This window comes from Lissotriton helveticus, chromosome 1_1, assembly GCF_964261635.1.
Source record: "Lissotriton helveticus chromosome 1_1, aLisHel1.1, whole genome shotgun sequence".
Taxonomy (NCBI): Eukaryota; Metazoa; Chordata; class Amphibia; order Caudata; family Salamandridae; genus Lissotriton; species Lissotriton helveticus.
The window spans coordinates 135962357-135985520 of NC_136057.1; positions in this window are offsets into that span (position 1 = coordinate 135962357).

Below are 23164 nucleotides of genomic sequence, written 5' to 3' on the forward strand. Positions count from 1 at the left end.
ATAATCTACACGTATTAGGCTATTATGTACACTTGAATTATACGTGTAGTGGCGTTCTGTTAGGTGGTGTCTCCTCCATATGTTATGTTATGTTATGTTATCCGTTTTTATAAATCGCGCAGCTGCCCCAGCAAAGAGGCATCCTGGCGCTAACCAAAAGGGGCACAGAAATATGAAACAGCTGAAAAAGAAAAGGGGGTTGCAGAGTCTAACATGAAGGGAACAGGAAAGTCTTAATGGCTTTTCTGAAGGCAGACAGACAATCGATGGCACGAATATGCACTGGAAGAGAGTTCCACAATTTGGGCGCAAGGTATCTAAAAGCACGGCCGCCGGCCCTAGAAAGCCTAATTTTGGGCACGACGGCCAGATGTTGCTCTGTCGAGCGAAGAGGGCGAGAAGGAACATAGTGGATGATCAGATTGCTCAACAAGGTGGGACTCCAGAGTTTCAGGATTTTAAAAGAAAGACATAGTGTCTTGAAATGAATGTGTCTATCGACCGGAAGCCAGTGTAGCCTCCGAATGGTGCTAGTCGCAGAACAGAAGCGCGGCGGCCCAACCAGTGCTCTGGCGGCGGCATTTTGAATGCGCTGCATTCTGTGCAGTTCCACCTTGTTGCCCCCCAGGAGAAGTGAACTTGCGTAATCAAGGCGAGAAAGAATGGTAGCCTGCACGATAAGTTGTCGTATCGGAAGATCAAAGTATTTTAGGATGGGTCCAAGGCCTCGCAGGGTGCCAAAGTACGTGGCGGCCAGCTGTTTAGTGTGGGCCTGAAAGGAAAGCGAGGAGTCCATCAGGACACCAAGGTTCTTTACCACGCTCTTGGGGGATGGTATTGATCCTAAGGCTGTCAGCCACCACTGCTCGTTCCATAGATTGGCATCCCTGCCCACCAGCAGAACTTCTGTTTTCCCGGTATTTAGCTGCAGACAATTGGTTGCCATCCAATTGGCCACCGCGGTCATACCATCTTTAAATCTGGAAGCAGCGGGGGAGGAACCATCTGCCAAGGTGATCACCAGCTGCGTGTCGTCGGCATATGAGACCAAAGTGAGGTCCCACAGCTTGGCGACCGCAGCCAGTGGCTGGACGTATAAGTTAAAGAGCAGTGGACTTAGGGCTGAGCCCTGAGGCATCGCCTGCTCAATAGTGTGGATCTGAGAGGAGAAGAGGGGGACTAAGACTCGGAAAGATCTATTGGCCAGGAAGGAACGAAGCCAGCCCAGGGCTGAGCCTTCTATCCCTATCTCCTCAAGCCTATGGAGTAGAATCTCATGGGACACAGTATCAAAGGCAGCGCTGAGATCTAACAGAAACAGCGCTGCACTTTGACCTTTGTCCAAGAGAAATCGCAGGTGCTCAGTAGTGGCCAGAAGGGCAGTTTCCGTGCTATGGCCCGGGCGAAACCCATTCTGGGAACGATCCAGGATGTTATGGGAGTTCACAAACTAAGTTAGCACGTTGTTAACATGTGCTTCCGCGATTTTAGCTACCCATGGGAGAAGGGAAATGGGCCGAAAGCTCTCAGGTTTGGTGGGGTCCAGATTCGGTTTTTTCAGGATGGGAGAAACCTAGGCTTGTTTCCAGAGAGTAGGAACGGTCCCAGATGATAAAGAAAAATTAATTATTTTGTGTAAGGGTTCCCTAAGGATGGGGATAGATTCCTTAAATTGTGAAGGCTGCAGGGGGTCCAGGGGGGAACCCGATCTGATTTTGCCACTCAGCCGAGTGAATTCCAACTCAGAAAGAGGTGGAATGGATATCAGGGTGACCCTGGGTCTCCCACTAGGCCTTGCCTCGGCCAAAAAGGTACTAGGATCAGGAAAGGACAGATAGATGGTACGCACTTTATTGACAAAAAAAGTTGCTAATTCCTCGCAATGACGTGTAGATGATACAGCAGGGGTATCCAATTTCCTGGTTCCAAGATCCTTAAGGATTTTAAAGATACATTTGGTGGGATTAGGACTAGAGCTGATCTCCATGGCGTAGTAAGCTGCACGTGTTTTACAGATCTCTCTATGATAGTGTTTGACTTTCGTCTGGTAGAGTCTTTTTTTCTCCGGAGCGAAATCTTTCCTCCAATCGTGCTCTGCCTGTTTACAGGCTTTCCTCAGAGTGGTTAGGGAATCGTTATACCAAGGATTGGTGGTAGAAACGCGCCCTTTAGCCCATTTAGCGGGGATTAGAGCATCTAAACCTCGCAGAATACAATCACAGAACAGGTCATAATCAAGACAGTTGTCTGGAGGATTGGCACTAAGAAAGCGATGGAAATCCTCTAATTTTAGTTTATGCCACGAGCGCTTAAAAAACGATCTCGGCGTCACAGAATTGGGGCAGTCCATGAGCGGGACGGACCACTTAACCAAGAAGTGGTCAGTCCAGTCCATGGGGATAGGCGATTCCATATTTACAGAGTGAAGGTTGGTGGATAGGGGGTCCAGCAGATGACCTGCAGAATGTGTGGGTTGGAAACTAATTGTTCCAGCTAGAAAGCGGCTAGGTCAGAGATAAAGCTGCAGATGGCATTGTCTTGGTTGAGATCTAGGTGAAGGTTAAGGTCTCCGCAGATACTAAAATTTGCTGAACCTGCAAGCACACTAACTATGTCTGGGAGCGCTTCTTTAAACTTAGCAGCCGGTCCATGAGGACGATACATTAAAATGCCTGATAGAGTAAACTGTGGGCTAACTGACACCTGGAAACTCGCCGCTTCACATTCTGCTACATTAACTTTCTTAAATAAGCAGGTGTACTGAGATTTAAAGACAACCGCTAGGCCACCACCCCTGGAGTCTCTGTTAATAGTACACATGGAATAACCCAAAGGTAGCGTCAGGTTCGATATTGCTACCATGACATCTTTTAGCCAGGTTTCACACAAGAAAAATATATCTGGCTGTTCGTCAGAGATTAGATCAAATAACTCGGCATGGTGTTTTGTCAGCGATCTGACATTAAGTTATAGGAGTCACGGCTGAGTCTGGGGTTTAATGAAATGGCCACAGGTAGGGAGTCTACACAGACCGCCAAGGATGGCAGGATACGCTGCGCACTGTGCTTATTGAGTCCTCTAGGACTCTGTACTAAGATATTCAGTATCAAACAATAAACCATTCAAGAGCAATTGTTCAATCCAATAATATTCCAGACAGATATAAATGAATTTATACACTTGCTTTATGAATTTTCTTGCATTGAAGCCAAACTTAATTACATTTCTTCATGAAAATCAAGTGTGACAAATGCAAATAAAACGATTTAAGTTCATTGCAACATTCTGAACATTCAACTGCATTTATAATCCACTTTTTGCTGATGAACATTCATTACATGACTCATTTTTACAATGCCCGATGCATTTCGGGACAGAGGTGTCCCTTCCTCAGGGGCAATCTGGCTGAGCTCTGCTGCGAATCAACTGATGGTTAAGTCAATTCACTTCCTGAACTGTGTTCAACCGGTTACTTCTGGTGTAAGTAGATGCTTCACGATCGGTCAGAGGTTCACTGCTACCACGGCGCGGCTGACGCCGAGCTGGTAACCTCTCGTGTTGCCCGATGGACTGTATTTCATTGTATGTACGGCCCGTACAAAAAGACTCTGACTGGTTTCACCTCGCCCGTTTGCTATGCAATTCTCCGCTGTGTGCTGCTTACAACAAAGTTTTGTTTTAAGTTTTTCAGCTAAGTAAGTATAGGGAGTGCGCTTCCAACCCCCTTCATAAGTTGTAATATACAAAGGTAGGGAGGGCAGGTGCCGGAATACTAAAGGTATCACAGACAGGGCAATCCCATGGGGCGTCCCCAAGGTTCATAAGAAAAGCCATACAGAGTGCTGAACCAGTGTTCAAAGCCAGGAGTTCATCCCTGCCATAGCCAATGAGGTCAGACTGAAGTAGGTCAGGGGCCCTGGCGAGAGGCGACGTACAGGCGCAGACGGGCGCAGACAGGCTTGCCTTAGGCGCGCCCGCTGCGCTTGTCTGCTGCGCGTCAGCCAACACATCGGTTATGAAGGGTAGCGGCGGTATGATGCCTAGACCGCTCCCCCCCTTCCGCCGGAAGTGTGAGGAAATGCAGAGCAAAGTGATAGAAAGGAGCTCCCTCCACAACAAACGAGCTAGGCTCGGGGTGGAACGGGGAGTGTGAGTCAGACACAATGATAACAGGAAAAGGTAAGTGCAGTTTTAAAACATAAACACAGTGCGAGCACCGAAATCATGCCCCCTGCTATCACACAGCTAGCGCAAATGTTTCTGGACCTAAACAGCACACTAATAAAACTAAGAAGTGAAGTTGTTTAAAATACAGACACAGTGCGAGCACCTAACTCGTGCCCCCTGCTAGTACAAAATTAGCGCTAATGGTCTGGTATAAGCAGCGCGGCACATAAATCGTACCCTCAAGCGAATGGTCCGCTGCTCAAGCTCAGCCCTGCATTTTGAAGGGTAGCGGCGGTATGACGACTAGACCGCTCCCCACCATCCGCCGGAAGTGTGAGGAAATACAGAGCAAAGTGATAGAAAGGAGCTCCCTCCACAACAAACGAGCTAGGCTCGGGGTGGAACGGGGAGTGTGAGTCAGACACAATGATAACAGGAAAAGGTAAGTGCAGTTTTAAAACATAAACAGTGCGAGCACCGAAATCGTGCCCCCTGCTATCACACAGCTAGCGCAAATGTTTCTGGAACAAAGCAGCACACTAATAAAACTAAGATGTGAAGTTGTTTAAAATACAGACACAGTGCGAGCACCTAACTCGTGCCCCCTGCTATTACAAAATTAGCGCTAATGGTCTGGTATAAGCAGCTCGGCACATAAATCGTACCCTCAAGCGAATGGTCCGCTGCTCAAGCTCAGCCCTGCGTTTTGAAGGGTAGCGGCGGTATGACGACTAGACCGCTCCCCCCTTTCCGCCGGAAGTGTGAGGAAATGCAGAGCAAAGTGATAGAAAGGAGCTGTAAGACCCATTGCCTCCATGAAGCTCCCCAGGCGCGATACTCCGGGGGTTCCTACTCTCGAAGGAAACCTATCTAGGGATTCATTCAAAATAGCATTGAAGTCCCCGCCTATAAGGAGCTCCCCCTCCGGCAATCCCAAAAGAAACGCACTAAGATCTGGGAGGGTCACCGCGTGCAACGCTGGTGGGATGTAAACCAATACTATATTTAGGGTCCGTCCCTCCCACTGCCCAGCAATGGCAGCGAATCTCCCCAATCCATCTGCTTTAACCTCTGTTATTATTAATGGGAACTGCTTCTTAACCAAGATACCCACCCTCCTGGATCAAGACGTAAATTCGGAATGTACCACCATTTTGTATCCCCACCTGTCCATCGCTTTACTGGAAGTACCTGTAAGGTGTGTCTCTTGTAGTAATATCACTGCCGGGCCTCCCCTTTTTATGCATTGCAGTACCAGACTGCGTTTTATTTTGTCTCCGAGGCCTCGTACATTCCACGTGAGTAGAGAGAGAGTTGTCGTCGTGCGGACGGGGACGTCAATTGACAGATCCTGCGTTGCATGACTTATCTCCATACTCAACGGGCCCTGTTAAACTAGTGACTTTACCCAGTGTCTCACTTGTGTGCGCTACTACTGCATAACTAACTTGGTACACAACTGTGAAATAACCATGATACCAAATGTCTAGAAACAGTCCCAAACACCCTACCCCCCCTCCCTGCCTCCCTGCCATGCGGACCCAGAACTGCCCGCCACCCCAACTCAGCAGAGCGCTTGGAACCCCATCCCCGAAACATTACTTGCACGTGCTGGAGCGGGAAGTCCGCAGTCTCCCCATGCCCCAGAGTCCTCTCCCATCGGTTTATTCACTGTAGTCAAAGTGCCGAGGTGGGCTTTAACGTGAGCCCCAGAATGCCTCATTCTCCTGTGTCTGTTTGTGATTGATCTACCTCTTCTCCACCTTGTTCAATGTCTTTAAGTTCTCCTTCCCTCCCAAGGCGCCGCCGTCTCCTTTGCGTTCTTCCCGACCTTTCAGCCGTTCGCCACCTTTCAAGCCAGTCATGGGCCTCCTCCGGCGATTCGAAGAACCAGGTTTTGCCATCTGCCACTACACGGAGCTTTGACGGGAAGAGCATAGAATACGGTAGCTCACAGGCACTCAATGCCTTCTTGACCTCTAGGAAACTCCTGCGGCATGCTGAGACCGCCGCCGTATAATCCGGGAAGAAATAGATTACAGAGATCTGCACTCGGATGGGCGGCGCCACTCGGGCTGTTTGAAGAATGGCATCTCTAGCCTGAAAGTTAAAGATGCGGGCCAGCACCGGTCTTGGGGGGGCTCCGGGCTTCGGCCTTCCAACCGGTACCCTGTGCGCCCGTTCCACTGAAAAGAATGTCGATAGCCCTTTAGATTGCAGTCATGATTTTATGAGATCTTCGATGTAGAGGTCCATGGCGGGACTCCCTTCAGACTCCGGAAGCCCCGTAATGCGTACGTTATTACGGCGGGAGCGCCCTTCCTGGTCATCAAGCTTTGCTGCCATTCGTTTGTTGTCTGCCTCTAATTGCACTACCTTCTTGATCAGGAGCGTGGAGTCCTTAGAGAGAGCCATCACCACCTGTTTCACCTCTGCGACTCTGGCGGATATTTTCTGGAAGTCCGCGCGTAAAAATGTGACACCCGTCGATATGGAGCCCACCGTGGTTTGCACATTATGGAGGGCTGCCATAAAATCTTCCAGCGTCACTTAGGGGCCATCGTCCTTTTCCTTGTCTTTGTCAGCTTGCCCTGTATGCTCCGGCAATGGAGGGAAGTCTTTGGTGTAGGCAAACTTATCCAGCTTACCCTGCTGGTTCGTGCGGGACCCTTTGCCACTCATTGTTCGCTCCGTAGTAGCACCTGTCCTTCTGCCCGGAGAATGTGTCACTTGCGTTGGGGGGTCTTACAGTAAATAACAGCTGGGAGATCATCTATTGGACACTTTGCGTCGCCATCTTGTGTAATTCCGTCCTGCGTCTCACCAGCTCTGCCCTGGGGGGGCCGCAATGTATCCTAGGTAACGTTCTGGTGTTAGTATTTCCCCCACAATCGGATCTTTGCCATTGGTATAACTAGCAAGGCTTCAGCTTGCAGCCATTCTACAACTCTATGGCCTCCAGACAACATGCACACGTGTTAGGGGCCAGCTGTATGTGTCCTTACGTCTGTTGCTGACTGCAGCGCTCCCACCTGTCTGCCCCTCACCTCTCTCCGGACGCCATCCACTTGCGCCACTCCGGGAACTCTTACTAGTTGGGCCACCAGCCCGACCAGGCCAATTAGTGCAGCGTTTTTAAGGCACCCCTCCGGGTGCTTCACGTGTGTCCCGTCACATTGGTATTCCGGCCCCTTATTTATGCACAATGAGGCGAAGGTTAATTTATCAAGGTGGGATATCAGCTTTACTGTAGGCGCGTACGCCGCAGTGCGTATCCGTTTGTATAGCGGCAGCTCCTCCGCTGTAATCCCGCCCGGCCTGCGCGTCCGATACCGGCCTCAATCTCCGATGACCCAGTGGGATTCCGACGCTTGATCTTACCCGGGCCAGCAGCAGCAGGCAGCGCCTCACCACTTCAGTCCGCCGATGTTCTTTATACTGAGATGGGCCGCCTCTTTCCCGGCCCCAACAGCTGGCTGTGTGGCAAGTATACGGGCCTGTAGGGATGGCACGGTGCACACCTTTTTTTCTTTTTGACTTTAATGTGTTCCATTGTCTCGTATCCTCTATTCCATGCGTGCTATCCGGAAAACGTGGACAACCCTAAGCCACGCCGGTTATACAATACTACACTGAATCGGAGCAACATGTCGCCCGTGATGGATGCACAGCTTAATATACATTGCATTAACAAATGCCAATCCTCTTTAGTGCATTGTGGGTATGGTAGGTAACAGCACAGGCGAGATGTAGAAAGTGAAGTTGGACAACGCAGTGGATAAGGTTAGATGGGAAACAGGTGTGTTAGAGAGGTGGAGACAATAAGGAGGTACAAGAAGCAGGAAGTCAAGGAGTTGGAGACTTTCGTAAGAGACGATGAAAAGTTGAGAGCATTGACATGGTGTAAGGTACGGAGTATGGAAGGGAGACGTGGAGTCTTGTACAGTTTAAATCATGTGGGAGTTAAGGTGGAGGGACAGAGATGTGTGTATAGGAGTATAGCTTAAAGTGAGGGATTACGGGGAAGGAATGAGACATCACGCAGGTGGTGAATCGGATATAAGAATGAAGGTTGCACTTGCAGAGAGGTATAAGGGGAGACAGGCACCGATAAGAGCAGAGATATTCAATAAGAGGTGATGCAACAACTATATCTATTGCGGGTAGATGCTGATTTGTGGGGGTGGATCGAGGGCGGAAATGTGCATTTTAATATCTAGGGAAAGTGGGGCATACACAGTCTAAACCATGTGTTTTTGCATTTTAGATCAATTTAACCCCTGACGAAGGGCCGAATGGAAGGCCCAAAATGCATTGGGTAATTAAGAATCATGCTAGTGGATTAAGACTTACGTACACCCTCGGGGTGCAGGATGAAGCTTGGATAAGCACTTTTGTATCTTTTAGAAAATGGTGAAAACGTAAGAGTCTCTCCTGTGACTTGTGTTAAAATGATGACGTTCTGGATTAAATGTGGATTATAAAGACTAACAAAGGAATGTGGATTACGAAGATAAAATAAAAGAATTTGGAAGAAAAAATGAAAAGAGGATTGGCATTTGTTAATGCAATGTATATTAAGCTGTGCATGCATAACGGGCGACATGTTGTTCCGATTCAGTGAAGTATACGGGCCTGTCACCAAAATTTAGTCCCCGGCTTCCGCCAGGCACGTAGGCTGCAATCCACCGCTTTCTTTAACTCGCTCTTCCGTGAACAGATCTGCACCAGCTCTAGATCGCTCCGTTCCGCTCCACCTCAGCCATCTAAATTCAGACCCTGGGCACAATTTTAAGGACGGATTAGTAATCCGATTGCTGGGGAGACGGTCTCACCCCCCGGAGCCCCTTTACGCTGTGGCCATTTCGCTCGGCTGCTAGCCACGCCCCCCCATTGGTAGAATTTTTTAACTACCGAAATATCGTCAATCATACTGTTGTAATTAAAAGTTCAACTGGTCGTACGTAGAACCAATCTAGAAGGGAGCAGGACGTATGCACACTCATGCAATTCAGTACCTAGTGCTCTGAAATTGTTTGCATACATCAAGATCAAGCAACATAACAATCAGCAGCCATACCAATTCCTCCGAAGGGCAGCGAAGGCAGTGTAATTTGCATCATTGCATCGTTGCCGCAAAATCCTCCGCTGCTTGTCCGCTCCAATACTGCATTCAACACCTGAAACAAAGAGTTAAATAGGTTGGACTAGAGTTAGACATTCGGGCACTGCACGAATCTGACATTCAAAAGAAATGAATTGACCTACTAGAAATTCAGGAAAATTTAAGATAAAGATAGGCGAGTGCCTCAAAGTTTTTTTATGGCTGTCCCATTTATCTAGGTCTTGAGATTGTTGGTATGTTAAAACTAATTTATGTAAGAAGTCTGTTGCATGAATATAATAGAATTGTTCTGAGATTGTTGGTATGTTAAAACTAATTTATGTAAGAAGTCTGTTGCATGAATATAATAGAATTGTTCACAGTGGCAATCATTTGCACTTCGATATAACAAAAGCATAAGAAAAATAATTGAAATATCACCATAGAAGATCTACAAATGAATGTGACTTAATTTCATCACAACATTAAGAATGAATCAAACAGATCTGACAATAACTGTACGAATCAACCATAATTGGTGCTCAAGATAAGGGGGGAAGGGGTGAGTGTTCGAGAGGAGTTGAGTGATGATGTGAAGGAGAGGGAAAGTAATGTGTTAACCTTTCTAAAAAGATATTAGCATTGATGGACACTCTTGCCCCCCAATAAAAACCTCACTATTTGGCTAGAAAAAATCCCTCTGCACCCTGGTTCTCTGACCGGCTGCGTAAGCTGAGACAGGAGTGCAGAAGGAAGGAAAGACTCTGGCGCAGGGATCTTGCTCCTGTGGGCAGAGAGCTGCACAAAAAATCCCTGAAGGCATATAGAGCAGCTATTATTAAGGAAAAGGGAAGTTATTATTCAAAGATTTCAGAGGACCTTACTTCGCCTAGGGAGCTTTTTAACATCTTTAACTCCCTTGCCGCGCCCACGGCCTCTGACTCTGTGGAGCCGTCTCAGGCGCTTTGCGATAGTCTTTCCTCTTTTTTCTGCTCTAAGATATCTGATATTTATGCTCAGTTAGAGATTTTAAATCTTAATCAGACATCTGATGCCCTGCCTGAAATCTACCCTAGTGGTACAAAAGGGGGTGGTGATGGACGGAGCATCTGAACCAATCAAACACTCACACCCAGTCAAAAGATCTGGATTTAATCCATCACCGTTCTTTAGCCCAAACAAGCTTCCTAGGACCGGTTTCTGGCATTTCAGCCGTCTTCAGCCAAGCTTGCTCTGTCCATCACCACCCCCTTTTGTACCGCTTTGTTCGCCATAAGTTGGCAGGGTATGCTCAGACGTGAGTCCCTTGCTCACTTTGCCACTGGATTCAAGCAAGCCTGGCTGAAGACGGCTGGAATGCCAGAAACCGGTCCTAGGAAGCTTGAATCCGGTCCAGGGAAGGCATGGCTTGGCAGTTCGGGCTGGACTGTTCCCATGAGGCACAGGGTCAGACTGATTTGCATATGGCCATGTCAGAACTGGGGTGGCAGTGTGGGCTAAAGAACGGTGATGGATTAAACCCAGATCTGTCGACTGGGTGTGAGTGTTTGATTGGTTCAGATGCTCCGTCCATCACCACCCCCTTTTGTACCGCTTTGAAATCTACCCTAGGGACAGCCCCAGCAATATGGCATCTGCAAGTTTTGTGCTTTTCCAAAGCTTACTCCTGAAACAGTTGAGCACCTAATTGATGGAGTTAAGTCGGGTCGCCCTTGGATCCCTGTCCCTTAAAAGTTCTGAAAATAGCTAAAGCGGCTCTTATCCAGCACTTCACCACGGTCTTAAATTTAGCCATTGCATTGGGCCAGTATCCTCTGATTTGGAAGGCGGCAGTGGTTAGGCCGCTTTTAAAAAAGCCCTCATTGAACCCCTCAAATAAAAAAATTTGCCCCATCTCCCTTCTGCCGGTCCCAGTGAAAATTTTAGAATCCCACTTGAACTTTTACCTGAGTGCTTACATGAGGGAGCATCAAATTTTGGGTAGCTCTCAACATAGATTCAGGTCTCACAGCACGGAGACTGCCCTCACTGCGGTCTTTGATAACATACGAGTTCAGGTGGATGCTGGTCATACCACCCTTTTGATTTTACTCGATCTCACTGCTGCATTTGATACCCTGTCTCCCCTGAGATTGGTGGAGCGTCTCAGGGAGATAGGTGTTGGGGGCTCGGCCATGGACCTGCTTGCCTCTTTTTTGGGTGAGCGGTCTCAAACAGTATATCTGGGAAGTTTTTACTCGGATTCTACCCCCCTTGTTTGCGGAGTGCCTCAGGGCTCTTCCCTGAGCTCCACTTTATTTAATATCTATGTTGCCCCGCTTGCAAGGGTGGTGAAATCGTTTAGGTTTGCGGACGACACTGCATGCTAGCAGTCTCGTCATGGATGGTACAAAACTATCTAAAATTAAACGGCGAGAAGACGGAGGTCCTGATCTTTGGGGACAGGAGAAACATCTGGTCTAGAAAGTGGTGGCCTGACTCCTTGAGCACCTGTCCAACTCCTGTTTCCCACGGTAAACATTTGGGAGTGGTGATGGATGATACCCTCTCTATGAATTTGCAAGTCTCTAGGACAGTGGCCACCTGTTTTGGGCTCATCCAGATTATAAGGAAAATTTGATGCATGTAAAAAAGTGGTGGTTGCATTAATACTGTCCAGATTGGACTACTGCAACGCCCTTTATTTAGGCATCAATAAAGGTCAGCTGAGTCATCTGCAGCTAGTGCAAAATGCCGCTGCAAGGCTGGTGATGGATCTACCCAAACATCTTTGAGTCTCGTCTTCTCTTCTTTCGTTGCAATGGCTCCCGGTGGATCGCAGAATTATGTTTAAGACCCTCTGCCTCACTCTCAAGGCCTACTACGGCCTGGGCCCATCGGGCATCAATACCATATTCCAACAGTATGTACCCTCGAGGAACCTTAGGTCAGCAAAAAAGAATCTCCTTGTGGTTCCGAGGTTCAAAAGGATGAGATGGGGCTGGAGAGCTTTTTCATTTGCTGCTGCCAACGTTTGGAACTCTCTCCCGGATGATCTTTCGGGGCAACGAGTACACACAATCTTTCGAAAGACTTTAAAGACCTGGCTGTTTCCTGAGAGGAGGGTTTGAGTAGGGAATCTGTATGCGTGCATATCGGTCTGTATTTCAGCGCATTGATGCCCTTGGGCTAGGTCTGCATTTTAAACATTTTCCATTCATTCATTAAATTACATCCAGAGTTAATTAAACCTATCCCACCAAATTTTTGGCATACACATTCATAGTAAATCATAACACAGTAGCTACAGATAAAAAATCTCTGTTGCCTATCTTTGACAGAATATATATAACACAATCTGTCGATTGTTTCGACCCCTGAAAGCATTAAGGTGATTTCCGCCTTATTGGGAGGTCTTCATCAGGACCATGGGGGACTTGTGAAGTGGGAGGGGTAAGCACAAGCACCAGAAAACAATGAATTAAGCATTATTCTGGTGGCAAGAGCTAGAAAAAACCATCAATGTATGGAGAGATTAATGAGATAATTACCAATGTGGAACAGCATGATGTATCCGGCTGTGTAGTAAAATAGAGGGCCCGTAAGCTCCTGGACTGTCAGAGATGAAAACAGAAAACAGAAAGCCGTTCTGTATGCCAAACCCTGGGACGCCAACAAATTAGGAATGGCTACCTCTTCGCACTCCATGGGATCGTAGTTGTTCCGAACACACCAACTGACCCATATAGTCCAAGCTGACCTATAGCGCTTATTGGTGCTATCTGCCCACACTGCTCACAGCAGTTGTTGAGCATCTTGCGATAGGCCGCCAACTCTTCAGCGATGCCTGAAATCTGTCAAGCCACATGGGGCATTCTTCTTTGTTGGAGGAGGGGGTGAGGGAGACCTTGAGGATCCCTCAGAATAAGAGGGTCTCGGGGTAAAAGGATTGGAGAATCCCAGGAAGGTTCCAGAAGAAATGGAAGCCACGCTTGAGACCTCCAATACGGGGTTATCAAAACCACCCACGCTCTCTGTCTGCCAACCTGAGTCGTGAGCCTCATGATCATGACGAAAGGGGGAAAGGCATAACCCACGTCTATGGACCGATCCTGCAGCAAAGCATCCATCACTGCCACTAGGGGGTCCGGATTCCAACTGTAAAACTTTGGAAGTTGGTAGTCTAACCTGGATGCAAACAGGTCCACCGAAAACAGGCCCCAAGTGTTGTTCAATCGTTGGAAGACCCGAGGTTGGAATTGCCACAAGCTCATGTGCGTCCAAGTCCTGACGCATCTGTCTGCCACCACATTGGACAGCCACTGAAGGTATTCTGCTGTCAACGAGATGTTGTGAGAGAGGCAAAAGGTCCACAGATCCTTGGCGAGATCCGCTGGTGCCTTGGACTTCCTCCCCCCAGTTGGTTGATACATTGCACCGCTGAGACATTGTCCATCTTTAGTAGCATGTTGCACAAGACCTTGTCCTTGGTCCAACATCGAATGGCGAACGAGCCAGACATCAGCTCCAAACAGTTGATGTATAACTGGCCTTCTGCGGAAGACCACTTTCCTCTGGAAAAGGAGTCCCCGCAACGAGCCCCCCAGCCCAGTTTTCTGGCGTCGGACTCTATGACCAAGTCCGGGTCGCATCCGAAGATGGCTCTGCTATTCCAGGCCTCCATATGGTCTAGCCACCATCTCATTTCTCTGCGCACCTCTTCTGTGAGGGGCACCTGATCCGCATACTGAAGTCCCCTGCGGAGATGTGCGGCCTTGAGCCGCTGTATCACTCTTTAAAGGAGCGGACCTAGGAAAATGGCCTGTGTCGACGAGGACAAGAGACCTACCACTCTCGCAATCTGGCGGAGTGAGGTGGAGGGACGAGCGAGGGTGCGTCTGAGCTCTCTGCGTATCTTGACGATCTTCTTTGGAGGAAGGCTCAGGGTGCGGTTCACTGAATCTATGGTGAAACCCAGAAAGGTCATTTGTCTGGATGGGGTCAAGCGAGACTTCTTGCCGTTGATGATGAACCCCAGGTGTTGCAACAAGCCGGTTGTCTACTTGAGACAATCTGTCAGCCGTAAGGGGCACTGCTCTAGGAGGAGAATGTCGTCCAGGTAGACTGTGAGGCGAAGGGCCCTCGCCTGAAGCGTCTCCATGACCGGTTTGAGAACCTTTGGAAAATACCACGGGGCTGACGAGAGCTCGAAGGGCAGGGTTGCAAACTGGCACGCCTGATCCTTCCACAGAAATTGAAGGAAACGTCTGTAAGGAGGATAGACCGGCACTGTCAGGTACGCGTCCTTCAGGTCCAGACGAACCGTCCATTTGTTGGGTTGTAAAAGGTCACAGAGAAGTTGGATACCCTCCATCTTGAAGTGACAGTAAACCGGACACTGGTTGAATTCCTTGAGATTCATGATCGGGCGCTGACCGCCGTCCGTCTTGTCCACAAGGAAAATATTGCTGATAATCCTCCATGGGTGTAAGAAGGTGTGGACTATCGCTTCTTTTCGCAAGAGATCCGCCACTTCCTTGTCTACAAGAACGGCCATGTCCCGTGCAAAAACCAGCGGTCTGGGATGAGCGTCCTGCTGTGGAGTCCCGAAGAACTCTATTTGGAAACCTCTCACAGTTTGTAGCACCCAAACGTCTGAGGTAATGGTTCTCCAACTGCTCTTGAAAAGAGCTAACCTGCCCCCACACTGAGGTATTGTGAAGAAAAGCACTCACCTGTTGAGGCCACTGGTCGGTCCCTGTCTCTGCCTCCTTGGCCTCTAAAACTGCAGCGGGACTGGAAGAACTCCTGTCAATCTGAGTCCGTTGTCTTCTTGCCGCCTCTCGGAGGCCTTGGGTGAAGAACTTGCCAGCTGACCGCCTCCTGCCATGACCGGCGCTGACAAAAACACGTGGGTGGAACACCTTTCTGATTGAGGTTGATGCTCCGTCTAGGGAGGTGAACGTTGAGACCACCTTAGGCAACCGTGCTCGCCTCCGCAGAGGCTAGGTTCCCAAGTTTGGGGTCCACCTTCAGCAAAAAGGAGCGCCGCCTCTCCATAGAGAGGGCGCAGTTTGCGTTTCCCAGAAAGAAAATAGCTCTCTGAGCCCAGTTGGATATACGGTCCGGTGATTGAGAAGACCCTGACGCCTTAGCTTCTTCGGCTAACTCCAAAATCTTCGTTAGCGGGCCGGTCATGTCCAGGAGTTTATCCTGGCAGTTCTTCCAGGACCGGTCAATACACTTTTTAGGGTCTCGGACGTACTTTTGCAGGAAGGTCGCCATTTTTGGGTCGACCTCAGGAGTGGTGGCAACTTTGCCCGGAAGGGCAGGTCGAGAGCCCTCCACCCGAAGGTAAACCCTAATCTCCTTTTCCAGGGGTTTGCGGAGTCTGTCAGCCACAAACGCTGACACTTTCGGGGAGGGGGTCCAGGCAGAGGACCTGGGATGGACCAAGTCTTCTGGGACCAGCATATCAGAGGTCAGTTTGGATTGGGAAGAGGGCTCCGAAGGGGGAACCCCAGGGCACCAAGGAGTAGAGGAGCCTGCTTCGTCCAGGGAATCCCCTACAGAGTCCTTGTCGTCTTCATGCGCGAATCTACTTTGGGGCCTCCGCCGTGAATTCTTGTTCCAGACGTGGAGTTTTTGCCAGAAACGCTGTTTTCAAGCAGTCGAACGTATTAATGGAACGTATCTGGTGCAGGTGTCACAGTTAATTTGCTCTTCTGTGCGTGTTGAGTTTGTTCTGCCTGATAGGCGTAAGCATGCTTCATATTGTGTTGCAGAATTCATCATCCAGGAGGATAACTTGGAGGGTTTCCTCTTCGGCGTAGTCCACCTCCATTGTTGTGTGATGGGCCACTTTTGACGCAGAGTTTGCGTTAGTATCAAAGACAAATGTCAATAATGACTAAGGTTTGGCAAGTGCGAAACGCTGAGATTTGGTACCGCCCAGTGGTCGGTCAGGCAAATGGGGCGACTCACCCTCAAATATACCGGGTGTCAGCTAGGTCTGGGCCCGCCCCCACCACAGCAATCAAGCCGCAGTTTGTTATTCGTTATGAGAGCTGATTCTTTGCCTCACGGCACGTTGTCTGACCCGATTGGTTGTTCAACTGTGGTGAAAAAAACTAGAAAGTCTGACCGGCGATGCAGGTGTCAGGGTTCCACAGACCTCGGCAGAAGCAGGAGGTGCATTCCACACCCGCACCCCCTTGCAAGTCAAAGCGCACTGCAACTGTCCCCAGGGTCGTGAGCGGAGCTCCTTTAAACGTTGCTCCCACAGCCCCACACGTTTTGAAGAAAGAGAGAAAAAACGAAATAATGAAGCGGCATGAAGTGGCGCTAATATGCCTATAGAAACATGAGGGAAACAACACTCGCGGGAGCCATAAGAAAGGCATCCCACAAATCTCCTCACCATGTGTAGCGGCCGAACGAACCCGCAATGTCAATGAACACAGAAATAAAACGCAGTTAACAACAATAGTATTAATGAATCGGAAATATGCAAATTGCAGCAATACGACACAATTCCAGACCAAATTATGAGAGAAAAGGAAATTGATACTTGACTTGCTGGCAGCAGGAAAGAAAGAGGAGGTTAACACAGGAAGCACAAGCCTTCAGGGATAGCGGAGAGAGCTGATTGGTGGACATGATGGGCATGATGGACATGGACTGCCTAAGCACCATGGGAGTGCTAGTTTTGTGTTTAAATGTTGAAAGTTGAATACTACTGGCTGTAGGAATAAAAGGATGTACAGCATAATCGTCACCTCCGGTCCTGACATAGAATTGACATATATTAACATGATATTCGGTATGGGTTATAGGTAAACATCAAAGATGTGTGTCCTAAACCATTGACTATAGTATGATCATACTTTTTATGGTGTGCGTATTATTTACTATGTGCCCTTCTTGTTACATCGATCATGCCATATTTTGTGCCAAACCGTCCAACTCATTGGCGCACAATCTCAGCAAAAACGATAACGGAGGAGTGACTTGTATGGGAACTAAACATATGTTATATTGACATGGAATTCAGTGAAGGTTTATACATTTAACCCCTTCGATGCTCATGACGGAACGGTTCTGTCATGAGCGTCGGTTGGCCTGTGCTCATGACGGAACCGTTCCGTCACGAGCTGGTTGGCTCATTAGAACCTTCAGCACAGCACGAGAATTCGCGCCCCGCTGAAGGTGTTAACAAATGGTAAATTCAACATTTTTTCCAGGACCACCCACCTTATGGATTATATTAGATGACCTAGGGATTGAAAATGTTGCACCAGGCATGCCCCAATGGTGCCACACCTGACTCTGCTGCAATGTTGCAGTATTCATGCCTTGACCTTTTGTCTTCTTTGGCCAATGTAGATTTTTTTGCAAGGGCATAGGATTGCATAGATAAGGTCAGACGTATTACAATTTGTGTGTGCTTTTAAATCAATCTTGTGCTGTTGGTAATAAAACTTTAGTTTCCACAGTAAGTTTACAGGCTTTACATTTGCCACACCTGTGGTGGGCTGTAATTTCCAGTAACTTCCACAGGGTTTGAAAGGTGGTCTGTGGCGCTGTGTCCAGGAGTGATCTAACCACATAATGTTTTTGCCTTTCTTGAAGGAATGCATGGGAGGATTAGGTATTTCAAAATCGTCTGCAACAATTTCCCAGGGTTTATTCACAATTTGTTGGATTTCATTGATCCTCGTATTGAAGGTTGTCACACAGATCATATTCTCCAGGGTGTCGGTGGAGCATACTTTGGGCATCAGTAGTGAATTCTTCTGGTTGAACGATGCCTGTTGCCTTGCCCGTTTTACCAGCCTTCTAGGGTAACCCCGTTCCACCAATTGATAAATGAGGTCATCAGACTCGTCAAAGTAATCTTCCTTGAGGGAACAGTTCCTCCTGATCCTGAGGAACAGGCCAAAGGGCAAGTTATCCGGTAATCCTCTTGGGTGGTGGCTCCCATATCTCTGGAGGGTGTTTCTCTCTGCCGGTTTTCTATATAGGGTGGTATATAGATGTTGATTGCTAACCTTGATGGATATATCTAAAAAGTCAATTGAAAGTTTATCTCAGTGGATGGTAAATTTTATATCATTGGATCTCGGATTGATTCACTCCTAGAATTTCTGCAGATCTGTTGGGTTGCCAGTAGGCCTGGGCGGTAAATTCAGTTCTGCTCACGGAATTTGGGTAATTTTGCGTTACGCGGAGAACGCAAAATTGCCCAAAATTCAGCATTCCGCGACTTCGCGAAATTTTTTGCTTGTTCGCGAACAAGCAATTCCGCGTGTTCGCGGAATTTCTGCGTGTTCGCAGAGATTTTTTACTGTTTCGCGGAGATTTGCGTAACGCGATTACGCAAATTCCACCCACCACTAGTTGCCAGTCCATATTAAAAGCACGTCCTCGGGGAGGCGGAGCTTGCCGGCGCCCAAGATGGCCGCGTAGCTCGATAGCTTTGTGGAGCCGTCGTAATATCCTCCAGCAATCCGTCATTGGTGCTGACTATATTGCCCTGATTTTCACAGGTGTCCGTCCCGGAAGGTGTTGTGCGCACTTTGTGGCGCTTTGGGAGCTCTACGCCCGCTGCTCTGTCCTGCAGACAAGGAGGACTGCGGCGCTCCCACTCTGGGCCGTAAGCCCCGGCCTAGAGTGACGCGGAGGAGGCGTGCAGGAGGCGCACGTCCATGGCTGCTGGCGATTCGCCCGCCAAGCCGCCCCATCGCCCGAAGACGTGTTTTGCTGTGTTGTGGCTGCAAGGAGGTTTTCTGTGGGCGAGGATGTACTGGTCCGCTGGCTCCGCGGTGCTCTGCTGTTGCTGTGCACCATCTCGGGCGGCCCTAATCCTGGACAATACTGCCGCTCAAAAAGTCTAGCCGGCCCTGAGCGCAAACCAGGGTGTCCACGCTTTGTTCATCTTCCGGCTCATCATATATCTCCGAAATACCTGGGACACTCCTGTGGACTACCGGGGCTGCTGTGGTGCAGAGTGGGCTGGAGAACTCGGCAGTGCAATGGGCGAATTGTAAGGACATTCCAGGGAAACCTAAGGTAGGTGCCCTGTAGGCTGTAGCTCTGCACCGCTTGCCAACTATGAGAAAACTCAAAACTAATCCTCCCGAGACAGTGGGGGTGCCGCGGTTGCCAGTAGCCAGTAGCCAGGCTGAAATGGGGAGAGTGGACAAATCACAACCCAAATTCACCTTTGACCAATGCAAGTCAAGAGGGCGTTACCATGTCCTTAAAGAAGGTGACAATGCGCAGGATGCGCCGCAAGCAGTGGCTGATGGTGGCATCCATGGCCTACTGGAGGCCATGGAAAATAATTTGCAGAGCAGCCTATCGATCCTTGGCAATAAGCTGGATTCCCTGTCCTATCGCATGGACAGAATGACTGAACGGATGGATAAGCGGGTGGAAAGACTTGATATGGCCGAACACAGGGTCACAGAGGTAGAGGAGGCACAGACAGACCTAGACGCAGAACAGAAGCAAATGGGCAAGGCGCTACAAGTCCTGCACGACAAGGCGGAGGACCTGGAGACGAGGTCTCGCCGCAGTAATCTTCTCATCGTAGGCCTGCTGAAGACGACTCACGTTGGAAACATAGAGATCTTCTTCGAAAAACTCCTGGTGACACTGCTAGGAAGTGATACTTTCTCCCCCATGTTCGTGTTGGAAAGAGCGCACCGCTCGCTGGGCATGCGCCCTGTCCCTGGTGCTCCCCCATGGACCATCATCATCAAACTGTTGAATTATAGAGACAGGGTTGCAGAGTTAAAGGCGGCTCAAGAGAAACAAACTTTGCCGTTTGAGGGCTCGACGATTTCTTTATTTCACAATCCGCGTACAGGAGGCATACTGGCAATTCGCACCATTGAAACGACAGTGAGGGACCACAATCTAGACTATACCATGTTATACCCAGCACGATTTTGTGTAAACCGTCAAGGCAATTCGCGGATCTTCACGAGCACCAACACGCTACAACAAGCCCTGAAGGAGTGGTCCAGGGAAAAGTGGATAGACTCAGGGCAGAGCACCTTGGAAGGAGCGTCGGGGTCAGTCTGGACGACCAGGACTCAGGACTGGGCTGATTCTGACACAAATAAGATGGTGGTTGGTGTTCATGTTCAGGGGGGCCAAAGGACTTTGACTGGGAATACAGCTCTGGTGGTTCACTAGCATTGCACCGTTTACCGGGTAATTGTTGTCTGGGGTGTTAGGCCCCAGTACCAAATGCAGACAGGGAAGTCATGAATTGCATGTTCTTCATCTATCCTAGCCAGATATCAGTGGGGCGGGGTGGACACAGTTATATACTGGCATGATGCACCGTTTTCTCATGTGGACAGACATCTATGGGAGTGCTTTGTTTCCTCTAGTTAGGTTTTCTCAACCTACTGGGCTGGCAACATCTGCCTACGTGTGAAGCACACTACTGAGGACTAGTTCTGTTTACAACGTGGTTATATTCTAGTCATTTAGTTGAGCATTTTGAGAGTCAACTGGATATGCTATGGGAGTAATCTACCATGATGCTGGAGCCTAATTCTCTTATCTTTTTGATGTTTTTTTAGGTGTGAGGAGGGGCATACCGTGTGCGCAGTTGGGGATTGCATGCAGTGGGTAGGGGGGTGGTGTTTACAGAGACCAAAGCTGTTTGTCTTTAAATATATGGACAGGATGGCTTTGACACGCTGAGGTCGGAAGTCTCGACACAGTCACACAGGTTTTACACGGAGACAGTTCTGAGCACTTCACATCGATTTTTACTTATGGTCTAGATGCATGTACAGTCTCGTAAGTAAAAAATCCTTCCTTGGAATGTTCGGGGTCCTAATGACCATAGGAAACTGCAGAAAATGATAGCCTTTCTCACAAGACGTGGTATAGACCTAGTTCTTCTGCAGGAATCACACTTGCCCCCGCACAGTGCACTGTGTGAGGGTTTCGGGGCAAAATACACGCTGCTGGGTTCACATCTCATGCCCGAGGGGTACTGACATGGGTGAATCCCAGATCTGATCTCCGCCAGGAAGCACCGGATACGGCGGGACGTTTTTCGGTTTTGAGCTGCAGTGGGAAAGGGTTTGGACTGATTACAAGTAACGTTTATGGCCCTAATTTTGATAACCCTGTTTTTTTAATAAAGTTATTAGAGAGCATGAGCCGCTATGGCCGGGGTCCCTTACTCTGGGGAGGCGATTTTAATTGCAAGATAGACTCCACTTTAGATAGGTCAGGAGGCCCGCCTAGATGCCGAACAGCCTCCGCCCGTTCCATTATGTCAGCCAAGACCCAATAAGACTTATGCGATGTGTGGCGCACACTAAGGGCGTAGTTCGCGAAGTAGCGCTACGCGAAGCTACGCGAAGTGCACTTCGCACTACGCGAACTTCACGTAGCACTACGCGAGCTGCGTAGTAGCATGTTCGCACTGTGCAAGATGCGTTTTCAATGATTGCACAGTGCGGACAAGCATCCGGCACTGTGCAAGCATTGAAAACGGCATCTTGCACAGTGCGAGCTGTAGTTTTCTGCTGCTCGAGTAGATTATTTCCCCGGCTCCGGCGGCAGGTTAGCCCAGCACCATGTGACTCTGGGCAATAGCACGCTTAATCTTCCCGACGGCCCCCCAGCGCCTAGAGACCCTTACGGGTGATTGTGCGCTTTACAAATGTGGACTTTACTTTACTTTACTCGAGCGGCAGCTTTCTCAACGCGAACAGGTAGTTTCTCATTGAGAGCGGTCGCGAGCATGCGCAACCACTCACAATGAGAAACCTGACCTCCTCGCGTTGAGAATCTCGCCGGGATGTCATTTTGCTTGCTCGCGGTCGCGAACATGATGTTCAGGACCGCGAACAAGCAAAAAATGACCGCTGCACTACGCTACGCCGCACTACGCATGTTCGCACTGTGCTACGTGCAGCTCGCGTAGTGCAAAGTTGCGAATAACTTCGCAAACTCCGCGAGCGTAGCGTAGTGCTTCGCCCAGGGTTAGTGCACACGCGCACAGGGCCCGGGATGCTACACACACTATTTAGCCTATCATAACGTCCACACTAAGATTATTAATTTCTTTCGAGGGATTGGCTCACACAGATCCATGACTGTGAGGTCCTGCCCTTCATGCTGTCGGACCACGCCCCCATACAAATTGACTTGGAGATCCCGCATACAGTCATACCTTCATTTACTTGGATGTTCCTCTAACCGTGGGGGTAAAATCCGTTCCGCTCACGGAATTTGCGGATTTTTGACAATTTCGCGGTCCGCGAATCGCGCAAATTTGCCCAAAAATCCGCAATTCGCAAGCTGGCGGATTTTTTTGCTTGGCCGCGCTTGAAAAATACAATATCGCGCGCGCTGCGTTGACTTACCGTGATTCTGAGTCCGCCGAGTTTTTTTTCTCCCAGTTTGCGTGTGCTGCGTCATTTTGGATCTTGCTGCATGATCGCGCGAGAGTTTTTCGACCGCGTGTATGTCATCGCGGCCCGCTATCTTGCACAGCGAGAGTTTGACAACGCGAGTACGTCACAAGGGCCCGCGATTACGTATCGCGGAAGTACACAATTGCGAACACGTACTTGCGGCGCGCAGCTGACTTCCGGCGGGAGATTTGAACCGCTCGCTTTCCCGAACTTGCAAAAATTCCAATTCTGCACAAGAAATCCTCCGCAGGCAGCATAGCATAAACCTTCTGAAAATGATGATTTTGATCAGAATAACTCCTCAGATTGAGATTTGGCTGCACTTTTTTGTGGAAGGAGTCCATTTTTGGGGGGGGGAGGAAGGAAGTGCCCCAGAGTCTCCAACTTCCTGTTCCTGTCCAGCAGGCTCCTCCCAGTGCTTTGTCCATCTCCTGGTCACTTTTGGATCTGGAGCTGG